The following is an 18,945-nucleotide window of genomic DNA, read 5'->3' as shown; positions in this document are numbered from 1 at the left end:
GCTTCCAGCCTCAGGGCTCGCCTGGCAGGACGATAGAGCAAGGCCTTGGAAAACCCGAGCGATTAGAGCGGTGAATCGCGCTGGTCACGCTGGACACCTGCGCGGGAGATTCTGGAGCCAGAAGGACAGCCAAATGGCCTTGGCCCGCCCTGCCCCTCGCCTGCTTCAGAAGCCCCCGGAAACTCCCAGTTCCCCGGAAACTTCAGAAACCCGGTCCCTAGCCGCCTGGGGGCCCCAAGGGAAGCTGAACGCCCAGTGGGTTCCCGGGATGGCTCTTCCCGTTCTCTGCGCCGCCTTCACCCAGTGAGGGAGCCTGTGCCCACCCGGCCCAGTCGCTTTCGGGGCCGCTGCGGAGCTGCCGCTGCCATCTTCGAATCCTGTGTCCCGCACGGGGGCTCCACCAGGGCAGGGATGGTGGCGAGGGTCGCTCGTGGGTCCCCTCGCGGGGAGCAGGGTCTGGCACTCACCAGGGCGCACGACTAGGACTTGTTGAATGAATCCATCGTCGCCTTTAGCTTTTAGTCCTTTGAAGAGGCTTGAGAATGGAAATCATGAGAGATTTTTCCATGGGGAAGTTCTTTTTACAAAGCGTTTATTCAGGTTGATTTCTCGGCACCCCGCGGGGCGGGCAACGGGCGGGGCCTCCAGTGCACCTTCTGCGTGGTGGAGAATAGAGAATCTCAGCTGGGTGGTGGTCAGGCGGTGGTGGGTGGTGGGGCGGGAGGGCGGGAGCGGGGGAAGGGAAGAGCAAAAGCAGGGAAAGAAGCTGGGGAGCGGTGGAACAGACATGCAGATCTCCTGAAAGGCTCGTGGGGAGGCACAGGCGGTATCTTCCGGAGGAGAGAATTGGTTTTTTATTGTAGCAGAATGGGGAGGAATTGAGAGCAAAATGGAGACAGAACCTGAAAGAGCCCGAAACGAGAGAATCTGTAGCTTCCCAAGAATAAGATCTTCCAGAAAAATCAGACTGAAAACTAGGCGTCTGGGACCCCTGAAATCCTTGGAGGAGTAGCACCATCATGACCCTCTGTGTTCCTCTTGGCAAAAGGACTTGCTTCCATTGTTTGTTTGTTCAATTGTTGTGTTTGTTTAATAAATAAAACCCTTTTCATGTATCTTTGAAATTATGTTGTTTCCATTACTTTATGATTGCAAACAATGCTGCGGTCGTCATTCTTGTACATTTCTCATTGGCCACTGGTGTATTTTATAGGGTAGAGGCCTCGAGAGCAGTTGTTCCAGCATAGTGATTACATGGTTTTTTATATCATTCCATTTTCTTTCCTTTTTTGGCTTATTAGCTATAATTCTTTCTTTTATTATGTCAGTGATAGCTTTAAGGTTTCTAGAATACGTATTTATCAGTTTGCCCTCAAGTGACATTATACTTCCCCTTCTGGCCTTTATGCTAGTGTTGTCATGTATTTTGATTTTAGACGTGTTCTAAACCCCAACATCTAAGTACATACATAGCGATTTCCAGGCATCTCCATTTCTTTGTGTAGGTCCAGATTTCTGTCTGATATCCTTATCCTTAGGCCTGGAGGACTCCTTTAACGTTTGTTGTAGTGTGGGTTGGTGAATGCTTTCATTTATTTGTATGTCTTTATTTTTATTTGTATTTTTTTGAGATGGAGTCTCACTCTGTCACCCAGGCTGGAGTACAGTGGCATGATCTGGGCTCACTGCAACTTCCATCTCCTGGATACAAGTGATTCTCATGCCTCAGCCTCCCGAGTAGCTGGGATTATAGGCATGTGCCACCACGCCTGGCTAATTTTTGTATTTTTAGTAGAGACAAAGTTTTGCCATGTTGGCCAAGCTGGTCTCCAACTCCCTGACCTCAAGTGATCTGCCTGCCTCGGCTTCCCAAAGTGCTGGGATACACGAGTGAGCCACCACACCTGGCCTCATTTTTTGTATGTCTTTAAATATCCTTATTTCAGTCACATTTTTGGAAGATTTTTCGTTGTGGCTTAGAATTCCAGAATAACTTTTTTCTCTCTCTTACTACTTTAATATGTTGCCACTTTGATGCCTTGTCATTGATATATCATCTTTTCTGTTTTTGTAAAACTGGCATAAAGGAGGCTTCCTGTACTCGTTATATAATTTTTGGAATGTGTATTTAAATTTTAAAAACTTTTATTATACTCTAAGTTCTGGGATACATGTGCAGAACGTCCAGGTTTGTTACATAGATTTGTTACACGTGCCATGGTGATTTGCTGCACCCATCAACCCGTCATCTACGTTAGGTATTTCTCCTAATGCTATCCTTCCCTTTGCCCCCCACCCCCTACAGGCCCCAGTGTGTGATGTTCCCCTCCATGTGTCCATGTGTTCTGATTTTTCAACTTCCTCTTATGAGTGACAACCTGCAGTGTTTGGTTTTCTATTCCTGTAAGTTTGCTGAGAATGATGGTTTCCAGCTTCATCCATGTCCCTCCGAAGGACATGAACGCTTTCTTTTTTATGGCTGCATAGTATTCCATGCTGTATATGTGACATGTTTTCTTTATCCAGTCTATCATTGATGGGCCTTTGGGTTGGTTCCAAGTCTTTGCTATTGTGAATAGTGCATGTGTGCATGTGTCTTTATAGCAGAATGATTTATAATCCTTCAGGTATACACCCAGTAATGGGATTGCTGGGTCAAATGGTATTTCTGATTCTAGATCCTTGAGAAATTGCCACACTGTCTTCCACAATAGTTGAACTAAATTAAAAATATGAAAATGGGCTGGGTGAGGTGGCTCATGCCTGTAATCTGAGCACTTTGGGAGGGGGAGGCGGGACGATCAATTGAGGCCCAGAGTTGGAGACCAGCCTGGATAAGATGGCAAGACTCTCTCTCTCTCTCTCTCTCCCTCTGTGTGTGTGTGTATATATATATAATATATACACTATATATAATATAATATACATAACTATATGTAATATATATACACACACTCTCTCTATGTGTGTATATATACACACACACAGATATAGACACGTCCATCGTGAAAGTCCTAGATTCATCTTAAGTTCCACTGAAAGTGCAATTAAAGTAAAATGTGCCCACCCTGTGGGCCAACCCTACCTCCTGACATGTAAGTTGTGTTTGTGAGACATTCTCAATAGCATTTGCTTTCCCTGGCATAGTGGTTTTCATGTTTTCCTCACACCTGAATGTCCTCAGTGCAAAACCTGTCAGAATTCCTTTGCTGTTCTTCTTTGAGAACCCTCCAGGGTTTTGTTTACTTATTTATTTTATACCTTTTAAAAGCATAGAGACAAAGACTGGCGAGTGGCATATATTACTACATTAGTCTGAGTTCTCCAGAGAAAGAAAACAAGCAGGATACACACACACACACACACACACACACACACACACACACACACACACACAGAGAGAGAGAGAGAGAGAGAGAGAGAGAGAGAGAGAGAGAGAGAGAGAGAGAGAGAGAGATTTATATTGGCTAATGTGATTATGGAAGCAGAGAAGTCCAAGGTCTACACTGAGTAAGCTCTAGACCCAGGAGAGTCGAATGTAGTTCTCTACCAAGTCCGAGGCCCAAAGCAGAAGACTGATGTCCCGGCTCAAAGGCAGTGGAGCAGAAAGACTTCCTTCTTAGCTTTTCATTCTATTCAAGCCTTCTGTGGGTTGGATGAGGCACACTCACACTGGGGAGAGCAATCTGCTTTACGCAGTTTACTGATTCAAATGTCAATCTCATCCAAAAACACTCTCAGAAACACGGTGAGAAATATTGTTTAACCAAATATCTGGGCACCCCATGGACCATTCAAACTAACAGAAAAATTAATCTTCACAAATACTCTCAATAAAATTGACTAATAAATTTAGCATCATGTCCTGCCTGTTTATCCCACAACAATTAATGTATTCCAGCATAACATTGTCTTCCTTTCTCTTATAGTAGCAACATGTGAGAGTTTCATTGAAAGTAAGGTTGCCCAGGCACGGTGGCTCACCCCTGTAATCCCACACTTTGGGAGGCCGAGGTGGGCAGATCACCTGAGCTCAGGAGTTTGAGACCAGCCTGGATAACATGGTGAAACCCCATTTCTACTAAAAATGCAAAAAATTAGTTGGGCATGGTGGTGCGTGCCTGTAATCCCAGCTACTCAGGAGGCTGAGGCAGGAGAATTGCTTGAACCTGGCAGGTGGAGGTTGCAGTGAGCCAAGATCCCACCATTGCACTCCAGCCTGGGCAACAGGAGTGAAACTCCATTTCAAAAAAATAAAAATAAATAAATAAAGTGACGTTAATTTTGACCTTATGGAGTCTCTCCCCAACCCCTACATACCATTGCCACTTGTGGATTGTCATTTTGTCATGGCTTTTATGTAAAAATATATCAATAAGCTATATGCAGTGCTAATCTAAGTTTGAGTTTCATCCTGACTCCATAAGCCACTTTCCATTTTGATAAAGCCTGGAAATATTCGTGTCCATCTCCTTGAATATGGGCAATGGATACCTATTGTGGGGCCCACTCTCAATCTCACGGTTTTCTTTATTTTCATTCAGGTTTCAATAGATATGCCTGGGCTGCCTGAAAGCCACTGAAAATGACCCGTGGCTTTCTGCATCTAACAGAGTCGACTAAAATCTAAGCCATGTAATGGGGTGATGGAAAGTGAGAAACACCAAACTCAGCACACAATGACTCAGTCTAAATTTCTGGGCTAAGAGATGACCAGACTCTATCATGGCTTCTCAGACATAAGGCTTTGTCCGGAGGATGACTGTAGGCTCCCGTAACAATGCCTACCCCAGAAAGCTCGAGGCTGCCAGGGGAACTTACTTTAGTTCTAGCCAATACCTGCTGATGATGGTAGATTCAGGATCTCCCTTTCTTATGGCACTCACTAAGAAGGGAATCCTTCCTGCATCCCTTTGAGATGTGTGTGTATCTCCTAGGGACTCCAGTGTGTCTTTCCCTACGATCTGAAAGTCTTATTCCTTTGAGCTGTAGTTCTCAGGAAGAACTGAGCCTCTGTCTTCCAGTCTCTGTGGGTGGTTAGAATCCTATCTTCAATATTGCCAGCTAGCAAACACAGCTGACCTGATGAGGCAGAAGTTTACACTGACCAACCTTTTGTAATGTTTCACTTGTGCCCTGCCCCCTGCCCTCTCTCTCTCCTCCCTCTCCCCCTATAATGCCATCACCTCTGCACAAATGGGAACGCAGCTCAGCCAGGTTCTCTACTGTCAGTAGTTAGTGAATAAAATCCGTTTTCTGTGCTTTAACTAATGTCTGGCTTTTTCTTTGACAAAATAAGTGGAGTGATCATTTTTGGTGTCAAGGCAGCTGCAAAGAGAGGCACAGACATGGCAGGAGAGGGAGGGATCACTTGACCCTTCTCATTTCATAGGCATCTATTCCTGCCTGGTGTTTATAAGCCTGACCCTTGGCTGGGCTTCCCTGGGGTATCTCTCCATGGCTCTGTGGCAAGACTTGAAAAGGCTGGTGATAACACTTGGTGTCCCCATAGACACCTTCAAAAATGTCATTAAATGCTTGCAAGAAAATGAAGGGAAACATAGAAAACCTGATTTTGAAAGTCGTTGCCCCTCCTTCTTCCTCATTCAGAGTGTGTATGATACTGCTGTGTGACGTTGGTTGGACTGCAATTTAGCACAACACCTTTTCTAATATTTGGCAGTTTCTTACAGAGTTAAGTCTACCCTATAGGAAAGCAAATTGACTTTCATTCATTACCCATGAAAAATGAACACATACATCCAACAAGACTTCTACAAGAAATGCTCATAGAAACCTTATTTTTATACTAAGGAAAAACTAGGTACAACACAAGTCCTCATCAACAGAAAAATTTAATATCTACTGTTATATAGTCATAAAATGACCTCACACACAGCAAACAAAAATGAGCAAAAAAAAATCTTTTTTTAAAGCAGGGAAAGCATGAAAAAACACAGTAACATGGGTAAAACCCTCCAAACACCATGCTTAGCAAAAGATGCCCATAAAATATCTTTTGAATATCAAAAACAAATTTATTTTAATGTACCTGTCTGATACTCCTGTGTGATTCCATTTACATGAAGCATCAGGACTCAACAGTGGTTCCCTCTTTGAGATATTTTGATGGAAAACTTCCTGGGTTGATGGAAATGTACTATAGCTTGGTCTGGTTGATACTTAAAACGGTCTATACATTTATTAAATTTCACGGTACACTGTTTACATTTACATTTTTAATATAAAAATAACGTTAATTATTTTTAAACTGCTGAAATCCTAAAATGAATACTTCTTTTAGTATTGATTTTACCCTGAGATATATTTTTTACTTTTATATGTACTGTAAAATCTGTACAATAAAGTTTGGAGTAAATTAGAACTTTTTACTCTTCCTACACAGTGCTATAAGTTGGAACATCTTGATTCCATTTACCCTCCTTGTGATTTTCAAGTTACTGTCATTAATTTTATGGCAACATATATTTTAAGTCACATGGACATCACTATGATCGTTGGATTAGTAAAACGTACTATTTGACTGAGCCACGCATTTAACCTACACATTGCTCTGCGTTCCTTCATTCCCTTTCCACATTCCCCGGGGATCATTTCACATTTTTGCGTTTCCCTTAGTTAGCATGTGCTGCTTCTCCAGAAAGATCTGCACTTCACCTCCACTTGAAAGATCTGTAGTCTTGGGTTAGGAGCCAGCAGGCAGTTGAAAATGATAGTATTTTAGAACTCTGTGGTGTCCTACTTTTTCACTGCTGTGAATTTAGCTCCCGACCTTTGGACACAATAGGAATTTCCCCTCTGGGCGCTGCTCTGGCTTTCCCATGTGCCTTGGGCATTCAGCAGTGTCCTGATGACATGCCTAGGTGTGGTTTGTTTGTCCTTATGCTGCTTGGAGTTCATAGCTCCTCTTGCACATGTGGCTTGATGCCTCGTTGGGTTTGTTTCTCATAATTGTCCATAGGTAAGAACTATTTCCTTTCAGTATTGCATCTGTCCCATTTTCTGTCTCCTCCAGCTTCCAGGACTTTAGTGACATATTATGTTAAGCGTTTATGACATAACTCACATATATATATTCTCAAATATATATGCACTCGTTTCTTAGTTTTCCTTCCTGCTAGCTCTCTATGCTTATCTGGAAAGTCTCCGCTTACTTATCTTCAGGCTAGTAATCCCTCTTCACACGGATCCAAACTGCCATTACACCAATCTATTGACTTTTTAAAATAATAACTATTGCATTTTATTTCTAACTTTAATAGATTTTCTTTCCAATTATAAATATTTATTACATCTCTATGTTATTTCTACCATGACCATATTTTATTTCTATGATTTCCATTTTATTTCAAAATAGGTTATTATTTTCCGGTGAAAAATTTTACCATCTCTTCCATTTTTCTGAACATCTAAATCATATCATTTTAATGTTACTATCTGACAACCTCGATATCTCCGTCATCTGTGAGAAACCTATTGTTTCCTGTTTTGGGTTTGTTTTCTCTTGCCTCTGCTACTTTATATGCCTAGAATATTGTGACTGAATGATGGGTCTTTGCGTGAAAAATTATGAAAGGACTGAGTCATGTTCTGTCTTTCTAAAGATTAATTCCCCTCTGCCCCTGGCAGGCCGCAAAGGGGCGGATCACCCCAACCTGGTCTCTGTCTCGGCTGATCTGCAGCTTGTTTTTCCTCTTGGGAAACTCAGCAGCAGGATTTTTCCCTCAGAGAAACATCACATTTAAAGCATATGTAGAAAAATGTGAGTTTTTTTCGTAAAAAGTCTTAGTTTTCTTATTGTAAATTTAAACACATGATTATTACTGTTCTTAAGCTAATTGGGCCAGCCTGGGCAACACGGTGAGGCCCTGTAACTCTGAAAAATAAAAACATTAGGCAGGCATGGTGGCATGTGCCTGCAGTCCCAGCTACTCAGGAGGCTGGAGCAGGAGGAGCACTTGAGCCCAGGGGTTCAAGGCAGCAGTGAGCTAGATTATGCCATTGCACTCCAGCCTGGGTGAGGAATAGCGACTCTGTCTCTGAAAATTAATAATAATCGTATAATAATAATAAGACTATTGGGGCAGTACCTCCTTTATATTGATCAGATACTTAATTTGTCTATAGTATTCAGAGCAAGACAAAGTTAGAAAATACTGTGTATTTATACTTGAAAAAAATCCATTAAAGTACCAGGCATTCTAAAGCATGTCATACGTAACATCATTTAAAGTGGAAACAGAGGCAGTGGTCTCTATCAGTGATGCTTATCAGTGAGGGAAACAAAAGGAATCATTAGGTACCCTTAGATACCTGGAGAACCCTCACTGCCAAAAATCTCAGTAATTCTGTGATACAATTTTGAGTTTAACAGATTATTCTCTTTTCCAGAGGATGAAGTTGCCAACCTAAAATAACAACCAAGAGAGGGTGGTTCTCCAAAGAAATGAATGTTTGGGAATAAACAGAGGATTTCAATCCGGGATCCGCACACTACGGAATGAGGACCCATAGGCGCATCCGGGCAGGCTGAGAAGGGGAACCTTTCACAGCCGAAATGAGGAAGGTCACGTAGTTGTTTAGAAACCATTATCCTTGGCCACAAGGAATAATCACAAGGGCGGCATCGGTCCAAGGCTGAATAGGCAGTTGCTGGGCAGATGTCCTTGCAGAGAGATTCTTTGGGTAAGGTTGTGGTGGCCTTTGTGCAAAGTTGTGGTTTTCAGAGAGTTCCTGTGGTAGTTTTTTGTCATGGGCATGTATGTGTGAGCACCCCTCCTTTGTGATCTCCTGATTCAATTTTGTTAGGATTTGGCATAAGTGGCTCCATTTTTCATTCTGAAAACTGTTACAGGTCATTGCTTTTCTACCATTTTTACTAAGGGCTGGACTTGCTTAAATTACAGGAAATTATGAGGTCTTGATTTGTATAATTATCAGAAGCGCTCACGTTGCTGACTCAGTTGCTTATTTGGGATGTAATAATTGTCTTTTTTCTCCTTCCTGTACTGTAATTTACACAATCCTTAGAGGAGATTAATTCGATATTTTTCAGCTATGAAAAATTTGAATAGCCCATCAAGGAAAGCCGCCCCTCACATGCTAGGAATTTAGTTTCCTTCCTGTGCCAAGATCCATTTAGGTATAGCACTTTCCTGGAGCCAAGAGTTCCTATGAAATGGGGCGTGGCACATTGTGTATTAAGATCATCCTTATTATAGAGATGCCATTCTTGCAGATATTGACAACTACTATGTCCATAAGACTTTTACCAAACATCAGAAAGACAAGATACGAAAAAATTCTCATTGCTGCAGTCTCAAATGTCAGGAAAGACCAGAATCTTTAGGATAATGGACAATCAAGAAAGCCTCGCAGACTAGATTAGCTGTCACGTACTGCCAGTCAGGGAATGGATCCTTGTCAACCACCACCTAACAGAGATTGTCCCCAGAAGTTCACTCCATAACATCAAAACCAGAAACCCACACTGGCGCCACTGATGGCAGAAAATAATAATGCAAAAATGAGAAAGAAACAGTAAGAGAGAGAGAGAGAAGACATAGAGGGAGAGAGAGACCTGTACTATAGCCATACTTAGTGGGTAAAAGCCAAAGAGCTCAATTTCTATTCATGATATTCATTAGAAGAACCAAGGGAACAGGAGCTAATAGCTCTGAGGGTTCAGGACTTCACAAGATGCCTGTAGGGTGGAGGGTTCTGTTGGCTCCAGTGATGTTTCTCAGATAGGCTAATTGTTATGGACACAGCCCTTGAAAAAAATCTATCAAATAATAATACAGGGACAGCTATCTGCATGCTAATTTACCATTGTATAGGAGGGAGAATGGGCATTAGATTGGTTTTGGCAAATAAAAGCAAAACCAAGATTTATGAAGAAAAGAGGAAAGGGGAGAAGAAAAAATCGCCTGGGACCTTTGTGATTTTGTTCCCCTTGTATAAGGGGACTTGACAGAAAGCTTTCCAAGAGGTCACTGCGGCGCATCTTCTCCTGACCAGTGTGACTTGGTCATCACAGAAAACAATCACGGATGTTGCAGGACTTTAAAATATCTTAGAAGTTTATCAGTTCATCCTAGGTCAAAGAGTATCTGTGTGTGATGTCCACCATGTCCTTCTGTTGTATAATCCCTCAGTTAAGCCAGGAGGGTGCCTCTCCCCTCCTGACCAGCCTGGGCAACACGGCAAAATCCCATCTCTACAAAAATACAAAAATTAGCCCATCGTGTGGCGCATACCTGTGGTCCCAGCTCCTTGGGGTGCTGAGACAAGAAAATCGCTCTGCCTCAGGAGGTCCAGGCTGCAGTGAGCCATGTTTGCACCACTGCACTCCAGTCTGGGGGACCAAGGCTGGAATATCATACATCGATGTGTAGAAAGTTTGTTGTGCCGGCAAATAAATGACAAAAGGGACATTGACAGAATTGGGAAACAAATTGGAATATGATTTGGTACCACTCCTATGAAAGATTAATTTGCAGAATGTACTCAAATTAGAAGCATTAAATAAATTCTATAATGTAAAAATAGCACATCTTGTTCTCTACACTATAGAAATATCTGCATGAGTGACCGAAGATGTGTGTACAAGAATGATGGTGAGTGTAGCATCATTTGTAATCCTAAAATCGTGAAACGCACCTCACTTCAAAAACATTTTGAAAAGGGTTAAATAAATCATGCACAAACTGAGGAAGAAATGCTGTTTTCACGAACAATGGCGAGGATCACCATGAGGATGACTGATTCCACTGGTCACATTACTGATAGGGCAATCAGTAAACCCAGGCACATCCTGGGGATAGGATACTACTGTAATAGGTCTCCTATTATTAAACATGAAAAACTTGAAGCACAAAATGTCTACCCCACTGACCCAAGTCACGGGAGCAAGGAAGATTTTTATCACACCACAAGCGAGATCCTTTCTAAGGTCTATGGGATTCCTGAGTTTGACAGGTATGGCGTGCGGTGGCCCTTGCTAAGCCTCAGACTTAAGGTGGATAGGAAGTGGGGACACGTGTGTCTTGTGATCAATCAGGAGTTGGTTGTCCAATCAACAGAAACAGGTTAAAATAAAAGCCAGGGCCCGACTCGAACCACCAACCTTTACCGTTAACAGCAGAACGCTCTGACGAATTGCGCCACAGAAACACGTTCCGTACCTTCTTCTGGGCGCTATAGGAAGGGTGCACTCACCAAACTCCCCATCCCCTCAAATCTTCAGGGCCCTCCCGGCAGGATGACTGTGTAAGTTCCAGGTCCTTGGAAAACTGGAGAGATTAGAGCGGTGAATTGTGGTGTTGGACACTCGCGCGTTGGGACATTCTAGAGCACGAAGGACAGCCGTATGGCCTTCGCCCGCCCTGCCCCTCGCCTGCTTCAGAAGCCCCCGGAAATGCCCCGGTCCGCGACCCGAGCCCGAGCGGCCGCCTTGGGGACCCAAGGGAAGCAGGACGCCCGGTGGGCTCCCGGGTTGCCTCTTCCCTTTCTTTGCGCCGCCTTCATCTACTGAGGGAGCCTGTGCCCACCCTGGCCAGTCGCTTTTGAGGCAGCTGCGGAGCTTCCGCTGCCGTCTTCGGATCCTGTGTCCCGCACGGGGGCTCCACCAGGGCAGGGATGGTGGTGAGGGTCTCTGGTGCGTCCCTTCGCGGGAAACAGGGTCTGGCACTCACCAGGGCGCACGACTAGGACTTGAATTAATCCATCGTCGCCTTTAGTTTTTAGTCCTTTGAAGAGCTCTGAAAATAGAAATCAGGAACTGTTTTTCCATGGGGAAGTTTTGTTTTGTTTTGTTTTGTTTTGTTTTGTTTTTGAGACAGGGTCTGATTTGGTCGCCCAGGCTGGAGTGCAGAGGTGCAAACACGGCTCACTGCAGCCTCGACCTCCTGGGGCAGAGCGATTTTCTTGCCTCAGCCCCCCAAGGAGCTGGGACTACAGGCGTGAGCCACACGACGCGCTAATTTTTGTATTTTTTATAGAGACGGGATTTCGCCGTGTTGCCCAGGCTGGTCGAGAAGGGCAAGTAAGTTCTTTTTAAAAAGCTTTTATTCCGATTGATTTCCTGGCATCCCGTGGGGCGGACAATGGGCGAGGCCTCCAGTAAACCTTCTGCCAGGTGAAGCTGCAGGGGCTCAGCTGCGCTGTTTTTGAGTGGGTGCTTGGGGCACCTGGGCGGGAGCGGGGCATGGGGTAGGTCTAAGGGGGAACTGCAAGGAGGAGAGCAAGGAAGTCGGTAGAGGCAGGAACCCTGGCGAGGAAACTTCCCAGTAGCTTTGTTCAGCGGGAAGGACCGGATCCTTGAGAGATGAACCTCATCTTTTCTCCTGTAGCAGAGTGGAGAGAAAGGGAGGAAAAATGGAGAGACACCAAGAAAGAAGGAAAATCATGAGGTCTCTTAGGCCGAAGCAGCCCTATATTAAATTTAAAGAAGAAAGCAGGCGGCTTCCTGTGATCCTATATTGGTTAGTACTCTGCATCGTGGCCAAGGGTCAAATCCAAGTCCAGGCAGTATCCCTCCTGGGGCGTGGCACTCCTCCTTTCCTTTAGACTGCAACCTCTGCCTAGGCTGCGCTCTTTACCTGCGACTAGAGAGGTTAGAACTTACCCGTGCCTTCGGAGCTCTGTGCAGTGGTGAGAATAGAAGGAACCCCTGCTCTGCACGCTGGGGTCCGGTCACCTTGAAGGCTGGGCTTTTGCTCCCTCTCTGAGCAAGTGTAACACCCAAAACGTGAGCTACTCCTTCTCAGTCAGCCTTATTGACACGATGTGGCCATACTGTTTTTCTGGTTCAGATATTTCAAACATCGATTTGGCCTTTTAAGGCCAAATCAGAAACAAGTGAAAGGACATGAGGAGAGTTTGCACTCCAACTGGGAATTTTAAGTAAAGCCTAAAGAATACAATAAAATCTAAACTTAATGTCATTGCCCAACACAAAATTTTTATTTCTGTTTTTATTTATTTGTTTATTTATTTTTGCTATCAGTAAATGACTGAAATATAATCCACACAGACCAAAGTGTGCCAATCTTAAGTGCATAGCCCAGTGCATTTTGATGTAAGAAACCATCACCCAGATCAAGTTACAGGACATCATTTTCACCAGCCCAAAAAGTCATTAGAGCCCCTTTACAGTCAGTCCTCACCCCATCCCCAGGTAGGCAATCACCATTCTGATTTCTGTCTCCATGGATTACTTTTGCTTCTTCTTGAAATTCACGTAAAGGAATATACTGACTTTGTCTGTGGTTTTTTTTTGTTTTGTTTTGTTTTTATGTTTTTTAATGCAAAGATGGTTTTGAGATGCGTCCATTTTACGACATGTATCTCAGCTTTTCGATGTTATTGATGAATACAATACCATTGATGGACAATTGGGATATTTCTACTTTTGACTATTGTGAATAAAGTGTTTAGGAATATTGTACTATGGGCCTTTTTATGGACCTGTGCCTTCATTTCTCTTGAGTATAAACCTAGTAATGGAATGGCCGGGTCATGGAGCAGGCGTATTTTTAACTTTATCAGAAACTATCAGTCTTTTAGAATGGTTGCACTATCATATTCTCTTGCCAGCAACAAGGGATATATTTGCTCTGCATTCTTATAGACTAGTGGTTTTCCCTGTCTCTTAAATGTTGGTCATTCTGATGGGTATGTAATGGTGTCTCATGGCATTTTAGATTTGTGTTTTCTGAATGAGTAATGGTGCTGAGAATTCTTTCTTTTGACATTTGGACATGAAGAAAGCCTCTTTTGTGAAAAAACACTGTTCAAGTGTTTTGTTCATTTTAAATTGGCTTGACTCTTTCCCCTTGCCCCTTTTTACACAAACTTTACTGTTAGAATAGAAAAATTGAGAAGCTAGTACACAGAATGGAGTAAAGAGGCTGGAATGGGTTTTGGGGAACCAACTCACATTTTATAGTTGTTTTAACATCCCCATCCAAGAACAATGTGTGTTTTTCAAAGACATCCCCTTATTGAAATATGCAGAGAAAGTGTGGGATAAAAGAGCATATACTAAACTTCTCAGAACGAGTTTCTAGAAGTGGACAAGGGAATAGGAATCAGATAAACAGAGGAAAGGATAGACAGTATGGGCCTTGCTCAGAGTGGCCACCATAATATGTCCTGAGCTAAGGACATGGAATTTCAAAAACAGTATAGGAAAACAGAAAGTTTACCCAGACAGACCAGTCTAGTTAAGAAAGGCAGGAAGAGACATTAAAAAACAAAGCAAAAACAGGGAAATCATACAATGAAATGCTGGGAATGAGACTAACTATGCCCATCATCTCCAACATAACACTAATTACTGCTAATTATAATGGATCTAAATCTCTCAGTTTGGATAGAAAAGGAAATGCTGGCTCTAACAGTTTAATGGACAGAAAAGGGTTACATATTAGAAGCCGTGCATATTATCCTTAGCACACTAATGCAGGATCAGAAAACCAAATACCACGTGTTCTCACTTATCAGTGGGAGCTGAATGATGAGAACACTTGGACAGATAGGATGGGGGTGGGGACAACACACACTGGAGCCTGCCAGACAGTGAGGCTGGGAAGAGGGGAGAGCATCAGAAAGAGGAGCTAATGGATGCTGGGCTTAGTGCCTGGGTAATGGGATGATCTGTGCAGCAAACCACCATGGCACAAGTTTACCTATGAGACAAACCTGCACATCCTGCACATGTACCCCTGAAATTAAAGTAAAAATTGGAAATGAAACATTTAAAAGGAAAAGAAAACAAACAACAACAACAAAGAGAGCGGTGCAAATCTGTACCAGGCTTATCAGAAACAAAAGAATGAGAGTGAAAACATGGATATCAGACAAAGGCAAACAGCAAAATAACGCTTTACATTATTAGCTAGAGGAGTAACATCCTAGCATCTACCTAGAGTAGAACGGAATCGAATGGGACTGTTTTTTCCTGAACTGGCCTCCTTGGGTGGCCGACCAGGGCATGGTGAAGGGAAAAAAATCTTGAAGCGAAACGTCCATTTCTTCGCTCTGGTTTTGGTCTCTGTAAGGCATAAGAAGTTAAAAGCAAGATCTGATCTCTGGAGTTTTCCAGGAATTCGAAATAGATATATGAGGAAAGAAGCTCAGTTATCACCCAGGTCTCCGGGAGTATCCCAGGTATAGTGCCAAGAGTCCAGCTTTCCAAACCGGGGTCCCTGGGTTCTGAAGGCCTTTTTGGGGAAAGTACTGATGTTCGTGTTAAGGTTGGGAGGAAAGGGTTTGGAAGGCCCTAAGCGGCGGGAAGGCAAAGAGAAGATATCAAGAAGCAAGGCAAGAACTTTCCACAGGCCCACGTTGGATACAGCACCTGAGACAAGAAACCGGGTGAATTTCTGGTGTTTTCCAGTTGCACAGAGCCTACTTCAAAATAAGGCTTTTTCAAGTCAATTCTTTTAATGCGAAGCCATAAGTTTGTGGTGTTGCCTGATGCAAATCTCCACTGTAAGCCTTTGCTCTGAGTGTCTTTTTTGTTAGTTCATCTTCCAAAGAGAACGGGGAAAACCTTGAGTCCGTATGTTCCCTCTTTCCTGGGAAAGGCCACAGGGTTTGCGAGCAGCGGGCATTGGTGGTTCAGTGGTAGAATTCTCGCCTCCCACGCGGGAGACCCGGGTTCGATTCCCGGCCAATGCAATTTCTGGTTTTGTACTCTCTTGTGTTTACATTTACTTACCATAACTGTTCTTCAGATAGGTCACAAACGCGGTAAAAAAGAGAAGAAAAAGGGAACTACTGTATAGCTTTCGGGTTCCTTCCAGAGTGGAATTTCTCTAGCAGGTACTTTGCAGAGATTGTCTTTGAATTAGCCAGTGTGTCTGGTTGGTCTCTGCGTCTTTGCATATTTGGCCCTAAAACCGGAGGGACTTTTATTGTCTCTTCTGGCGGATCCCTGAAATACAGAGTCACCTGGACATTGATTTCACCGCCTGGACTTTGGACAGACCATATGACCATGTCTGCCGATGGAGTGCAGCTTAAGAAATAAATGACATTCCCGAAAGGAGAGAAGCTGTGGGGTAGGGCGGACACACGCAGTGATGAGGAACTGAAATCCAGGGAAAGGGGAGGCGTGTGAGGAGGAACCCGCGTGCAGATGAGGGGAGCTGCGGAGAGGGGCCTCGGACCTTCCTGTTGAGGAAGGCCCAGTCTTTGGTGGTCTGGGCAAAATGAAGGATGGGCCCCGAGTGGAGAGTAGCACGTCCCCAAAACTCATTTCTATCACCCGCGTTTGTTTTACACTCCACCAGGCAAATCTTCTGTCCAAGGGATTCTTTTTATTGCTTCTCTTTAAGCAGCGTGGTCGGGAGGCCATGACAACCACTAGCTCTGGAGGTTTGGGGAGGAAACCTGGAAAAAGAATGCTCCAGGATCATCTGGTTTGTCCGCCCCTGTTTTCATCTACCCTTTTCCTCAGCGAAACTTACGTGGGTCCAGGATGTAACATTGCAGCTGTCACATTGGCGGTTTAAGAGCCGCTGACAAATCTTCCCCCAAAGGGGAAAGAGCCCCATTTGACCCATAGCCATGGAGTCAGAAGCAAGAGCAGAATCGAAAATGCTTTTCTCTATGTCGTTCTCTCTCTCCTACCTGTGAACATCAACCTTCCACGCACGCTGGTTCAAAACCGCCTTAGTCTCTATAGGAGGTTTACCATTTTTCACAGTTTCGGTAAACCATGTTTCCTTCTTGCTTCTACAGTTCTTCCAGGGTTGGGTTTCAGGAGCTGCTCAGCAGTGCAGGCTAGTTCTACATCCTGGTTCAAAATCATCTGTTTGGTTTTGCTACTAGGGTAAAGTTTGCCTCCTAGACCAGAGTTAAGACGTGTTCCCTCGGCTTCCATTTTCTAGAGATAACTGGTATCATTTCTTCCTTAAATGTTTAGTAGGGAAACCATCTAGACCTGGTGCTTTGTTCTGGAAGGTTGTTAAGCTTTGCTTCAATTTCAGTAATAGATAAAGATCTATTTAGGTTATCTACTTCTCTTTGTGTGAGTTTTGGTAGACTGTGTCTTTCAAGGACTTGGTCCAATTCATCAAGTTATCAAATTTGTGAGCACAGAATTGTTGATAATCCTCATTTGTTATCCTTTTAATGTCCATGAGATCAGAAATAAGGACCTTCTTTTCTTTTTTTATTAGTAATTTGTATCTTCTCTCATTGTCTCTTGATTCACCAGCTAGATGTTTCTCAATTTTATTGATTATTTTAAAGAACTAACTTTTGGTTTTGTTGATTTTTCTCTCTTGATTTCTGGTTTTGTTTCCTTGATTTCTCCTCTAATTCTTAGTTTCTTGTTTTTCACTGACTTTGGGATTCATTTGCTCTTGTTTTTTGAGTTTCCTAAATTGTAAGCTTGAATTATTAATTGTAGATATTTTTTCTTTGCTAACATATACATTGAATACTATGAATTTCTTTCTAAGCAACAATTTTCCTGCACCTAGAAATTTTTTTGTAAGTTATACACTCATTTTCATGTAATTTGTTCCAAGACTTTTCCTTGGCCCAGGTGTTATTAGAAGTGTGTTGTCTGATCTCCAATTTTAGGGTTTTCCAGCTATCTGTCTGCTATTGATTTCTACTTCAGTTTCATACTCTGAATGAAGGGCATACTTGGTATGATTTCTATTCCATTAAATGTGTTGAAATGTGTTTTATGGGCCTGAATATAGTGGATCTTGGTGAACATTCCATGTGAACCTAAAAAGGATATGTATTCTGCTCTTGTTGGATGAAGTAATCTAAAAAGTTGGTGGGATCCAGGTGACTGGTAGTGGTGTCCAGTTTCACTATATCTTTATTGATTTCCTGCCTGCTGGATCTGTCAATTACTGATGCTGAAGTCTCCCGTTGTAATAGTGAATCTGTCTATTTGTCCTTGAAGTTCTATCCGCTTTTGCCTCTCGTATTTAGATGCTCTGTTGTTAGGTGCATATCAATTAAGGATTGTCGTATCTTCTTGGAGAAGTGACCTCTTTATCATAATGTAATGACTCTTTATCCCCATGATTTTCCTCCCTCTGAAGTAGGCTCTGTCTCAATTTAATATAGCTTATATCGTTTTCATTTTTGAGACCGAATTTTGCTCTTGTTCCCCAGGCTGGAGTGCACTGGCACAACCTTGGCTCACTGCAACATCTGTCTTCCAGGTTCAAGCGATTCTCCTGCCTCAGGCTCCCAAGTAGCTGGGATTAAAGGCATGCACCACCACGGTCGGCTAATTTTGTGTCTTTAGTAGAGTCGGGGTTTCCCCATATTGGCCAGGCTGGTCTTGAACTCCTGATCTCAAGTGATCCACCTGCCTCGGCCTCCCAAAATGCAGGGATTACAGGCATGAGCCACGGTGCTTGGCTGCTTCTCCAGTTTTCTTTTGATTACGATGAGTATGGTATATCTTTCTCTATCTCTTCACTTTGAATATCTCTGTGTCTTCTTATTTAAAGTAGGTTTGTTGTAGAAAACATATAGTTGGGACTCATTTTCCATTCTGCCAGTCTCTTTCAATTGGTATATTTGGACCATTCACATTTAAAGTGACTATTGATATCACTGGATTAATATGTACCGTACATGTAACTGTTTGTATTCTTTGACTTTCTTCATTGTTTTCTTTTGTGTCTTTTACTCTTTTTCTACCTTCTCTGGCTATAATTGAACATGTTATATGATCCCATTTTTTTCTTCTTCTTCTTAAAATATGAATTTCATTCATTTAAAAAGAGTGTTTTTGTTTTCACCCTATTGCTTGCCATATATATTTACAACTAATCTAAGTCAATGTATAAGTAATGCTATGATGCTTCATGGGTCACGCAGGTAACTTAAAAACAAAATTCCTTATTCCTTTCCTACCACCCTTTAAAACATTGC

The 18,945-nt window shown here is 43.0% G+C and overlaps 1 non-coding gene and 1 pseudogene across 1 annotated transcript; one reads left to right on the top strand and one right to left on the bottom strand.

Annotated features, from left to right (window-relative positions):
* Nucleotides 1-11,257: 11,257 nt before the first annotated feature.
* LOC115898988 lies at nt 11,258-15,641 on the bottom strand (annotated as a pseudogene).
* On the top strand, nt 15,638-15,708 carry TRNAG-CCC. Its single transcript has one exon. It is a non-coding gene; the product is annotated as a tRNA-Gly (tRNA).
* The last annotated feature ends 3,237 nt before the right edge of the window (nt 15,709-18,945 follow it).

Source organism: Rhinopithecus roxellana, chromosome 8 (genome assembly GCF_007565055.1).
Source record: "Rhinopithecus roxellana isolate Shanxi Qingling chromosome 8, ASM756505v1, whole genome shotgun sequence".
NCBI classification, from domain to species: domain Eukaryota; kingdom Metazoa; phylum Chordata; class Mammalia; order Primates; family Cercopithecidae; genus Rhinopithecus; species Rhinopithecus roxellana.
This window is presented reverse-complemented; position numbering and strand designations above follow the sequence as displayed.